The following is a 4663-nucleotide window of genomic DNA, read 5'->3' as shown; positions in this document are numbered from 1 at the left end:
TTGTCGTGGGCAAGTCGATCGAGTGAGGTGAAAGCGGGGCCGCCGATATGCGTGCTAGCACTTCCCTAATCACTCGTGGAGCAATCTAAACCGTCCAACCAAGCTGGAAAAGTTGGACGGTTGCGATATATTTTGAGACTGTTTTGGACAGTCCATGCTCGTTCGAGCTCCTTACCAAACAGCGCGACCACCCTACTTAGGGATGGCATTTGACAGCGCTGAGGGGTGTATGGGAAAGGTCCTATTGGTCGGAACACTGGTGGGCCCGCCAGCGGTCATCGTGATGGTAGCCCATTTCCGCCGGGGCTTGGCTAGGCTTGTTGAATTGCGCGGCCAAATTGGGTGGCCGTGATCGCTTCTGAGACTGACATGGTCATTCTAGATTTCCCTTAAGAAATTAAACATGTTTGATCGAGCTGTCTTTAATCAAAGGCGCATCGATACGAGACTCTCTTTGTCAGAAAATGATGTAGCTTGAGTAGGTATTTCATGCAGATCTCAATATTCGCACTTCGGGAGATTCATGCTACTCTGCTGAGAGTGAAAACTTAATCGTCATGTCATGTCAATGATGAGAGCTCGGCTGAGAACATAGCACGGAAAATACCAGGAGAATCATGCATTAATTGATAATGCTAACAAAACATAGAATTTCACAGAATATCTGGGATTGCCGTTGCACGCACCATTCTGAGTGAATTTCATGTATATATTCATATTGAATTGCTTCAATCAAATCTAAGAGGTTTTTTGCACTCATCGCTTCTTAAATGGCTTTACCCTTTGCAGGGTGACAGCGCATTAAACTTGGTTTTACAATTTTATCCCTGAACTAAAATCCACCATCAACAACTACGTAAAAAAATAAAGAGTGGAATGGGATTCTGGGTGTCAGGAAACCTTTGATCAGATCAAAACCTACTTATCATTTGTTCCAATTCTTTCTTCCCCGGTACCAGGTGAGGAGCTATACCTCTACATAGATAATACCCCAACTGCAATAAGCGCAGTACTAGTCAGAGTCGTGGAGGATAAAGAAAGGTCGATTTATTTCATCAGCAAGACCCTCACAGACCCAGAAACCAATTACTCACAGCTCGAGAAGTGATAGACACATTTTTGTGTCAAATTTGTATCGATTATATATATTGTTATGGCTCATTTTTGTACTTATTATGGTGTTTTATTTATTTGTAGGTATTTTTGGCCAATAAACATTTTTGGAAAAATTCGGCTCGAAAAGTTGCTAAAGGCACCTCTGGAGGACATCTACTAAAAGGACTCCCATTTTGGATAAGGGGCACCCGAATTGTTAAGGGCCACCCACCTGTTATTCATACCCCATCAGAGGATAGGGGGCGCCCCTTATTCTTCCCCATTTAAACATATTTTGTTGGGAACAAATTTACAGAGCCGTGAACTTCCCAGTTTGGATTTGAACGATATTCTCTCATGGATTTTCAGTGGAAGTACGTGGGTATGGGCCTGTTAGGATTATAGATGCTAGCTAATGGACTTTGACGCGGAAGAAACATGATTATTACACATTGATTTGTTAAAACAGGGAAGAATACTCACTCGGATTCTGTTGGTTCTATTCTTGGAAATTTCGTGCAGTAATGGAGCCATATATTCTGTTAGATTCGTTTTGATCTTCATAGAGTTTTTGGAGAGTTTGGAAAGAGCTAGAAGCCGCATATAAGAGAAAAATAAAATGAAAGTATCGTGACCTGCGGGAGAAGAAAAGAAGTTTTCTCCGAGTTTTAATAGGCTTGTGGTGGATATAAAAGGTCGAGGAAGTCATAACAGAGGGAAGGGAGGAGTTTGGGGCCTTTACGTAGTTTAGAGGAGGCTCTGGTACGAAGAAATCACGCTGCAGAGAAAGTTGCAGCAGCAGGAGGAAGAAGACGAAGCTGAAGAACATTGGACGACCCAAGTCATTCGCAGAAAAGTGTGGTTTATCCACGACACACATAGTATCATTCCCAACAGTCTTATATCTTCTGTATCGTTAGTAACAGTCTATCTGCCACGCATATAAACGTTGCAATTGATCTGTTTTGGTGATTTTCCTTGTACTTCCATCTTTAAACACTTTGAGCCATGTTTCTATCTTTTGAGAGTTTGTACGACATCATAAGCTAAACCCCAACACTGGGATGACGGAGGAAGCCATATTTCATACGTGTGGTAATTATATTTAATTCTTTCATGACTTTTTGCATGGATTATTAATTGTTTTATGGTTTTTATTGAACGGTTGTGATTTCAAATGATGTGTTATACTTCGGTTAAGTCTTTTGATATCCCATGCTTTAGATTTATAGTCGTTGCTTTTCAAAAATGTACCTTGGCAAAGAAACAGAGTCAATATTCTATTTGAGCTATAATTGTCTAGAATAACTATATGAATCGCATGAATGGATTTACTGGTGGAATTCTGAGTCCCAGTCTCTCGTAACATTAAGTGAAACCAAAATTAAGTCTGAAATCAAATCTTTACAAGTCTTTGAACGAACTTCTACTTATCACTTTAAAAACTACATCAAGAAGGTAATCTTTTCTATTGATTATTCCCCAATCAAGCTGAAGCCATACTTCTCCAACTAGAAGATAAATGTCGTCACTGAGAGTTAGAGCATTGCTTAGTTGAACCTAGAAGTTTTGTTATCTCAAGATTGTTGTCAAGGTGATCAAAACTATATCTTGATTTCTAGTCTACTAAAGTCAAGCCATGTACTATGTTAGAATTTTAGTTGAGTATGAGAGATCACCCATGAAGACTGAAGATCGATGAAGATATTTGGAGAACTTCTTTATCAGATATGTAAAGACTGAACCATTATATTATTACTCACCATACCATCATTCTATCTATTAAGACTATGTCATATGATTATAGTAGAATTACAAAGAAGGAGTTTCGAGTCAAGCTTGTTTTGTGAAAAATCTCGAAATATGATTTAGCAATTATATGTTCAAAGGTCCTTAACAATATTAGTTTTATAAATTAATTTGTGTATGTATTGAAAATTGCCCATGCAAATGATTATATCACTTTGGAAAGTTTCAGATATCATAAGAGAAAAATATGAACTTACAGATATTTCTACTCGGGGTAGGTTGGTGAACCAGTTCGCAAACCATAGATATCTGGGATGCAAAAATACAAGAAGGCTAGCGAAACAGTTCGCAAAACCGCAAGTTCAGTTGGGAACAGTTCACGAACCCGGTTGAAGAACCGTGGTGAACTGAATTTCATGAGTTGGATAAACGGGATAGCAGTTGATGAACCTGGTTCACAAACTGTGGTCAACTGAATTCGGCAGTCTAGTAAGGTTGGCGAAATTGGTTCCCGAACCGTTGCAAACTGTGGTCAACTGTCCTAGTATATATTTTAGAATATGCTTAAAGACTTATTTTCATAATATAGCATTGCTAACAGTTGACGAACCCAGTTCACAACTTATGGTCAACTGAGTTCAGCAGTCTAGTAGGGTTGGAGAACCCGGTTCATGAACCGTTGCACACTGACTCGTGAACAAGCCCTGCGGTTCACGAACAATTGTACCAACTTCCCAAGTTTATATTTTAATATATGCTTAAAGACTTATATTCATATTATTTTTAGCATTACTAGAACTCTCTTAAACACTTCTAAGACTTCATTGATTACTTAAACATGTATGTATCATGATTAAATTCTTGGGTGTTTAAATGAACATTAAATAGCTTTCAGTTCTTTGGCTAACTTGCAAAACCGAACAGTCATTATACATGCTTATGTTACCAAACCTATGTGTACAGTCTTTTATCGTATTTTCAAGACCTAAAGTGTTTGCTTGATTTTCAAGTTATCTTAGCTTGAATTCTAAGCTAACCATGGTCTTTGAAAACTATAAATAGAGCATTTCTGCCAATTTGGAAAATCAATCTCTGACACCTTATGTCCTAATATATTATAGAGTCGTCCTTTTTTTACCTAGATTTCCTATGTGAAACGTTATTAGGTTTACAACTAAAAAACTTATTTTTGGGATCAGTGAAGGCAGGTCCAACTATCTTTACCTTGATAGTTTGTGAACCCTGATCTTGATTTTTCGGTTATCGAGGTTTTCGTAATCTCTTTCGGGCAGGATAAATAAAAATCAAAAAGCTTTCTTCGTCACAGACTTTGTGATTCCTCGAGATAGATATATAAAGACTGATCTTTCGAAGATTTTTCTTGGGAGGTGGTTAAGAATCTAGGATGCTCTCGGTGAGTCCTAAGTTACGGATATTTGAGTTTTGCTAACTTTGTCTATTGGAAACATATTTCCACACTTTGATCTTTGATTAAATGAAAATCAAATAGGATTATATGTTAGAGGAAAATAGGTATCAAAATTCTTCACTGCGGCTGAAGCAACTGTTAGGCTGTAAAAGACGTCTTCTAAGAGAATCAAATGCATAGAACCTTGCAAGGTCTAAGAGACGTTAAGAGCGCGACGTTAAGAGCGCGGCTTAATATAATATGGAGACTAAAACTTATTAATCACTCAGAAGTCTATTCTATTCTATCTCATATTAAGACTAAGTCGTATAGCTATATAGACTTTTATATTATACACATTTGATATTTCGAGCTGAGTTTAACTCGATTATATTTTTCTCGAAATATGTG

The sequence above is a fragment of the Papaver somniferum genome, unplaced genomic scaffold (assembly GCF_003573695.1).
Source record: "Papaver somniferum cultivar HN1 unplaced genomic scaffold, ASM357369v1 unplaced-scaffold_137, whole genome shotgun sequence".
NCBI classification, from domain to species: domain Eukaryota; kingdom Viridiplantae; phylum Streptophyta; class Magnoliopsida; order Ranunculales; family Papaveraceae; genus Papaver; species Papaver somniferum.
The sequence above is the reverse complement of the archived record's forward strand: the minus strand, read 5'-3'. Positions refer to the sequence as shown.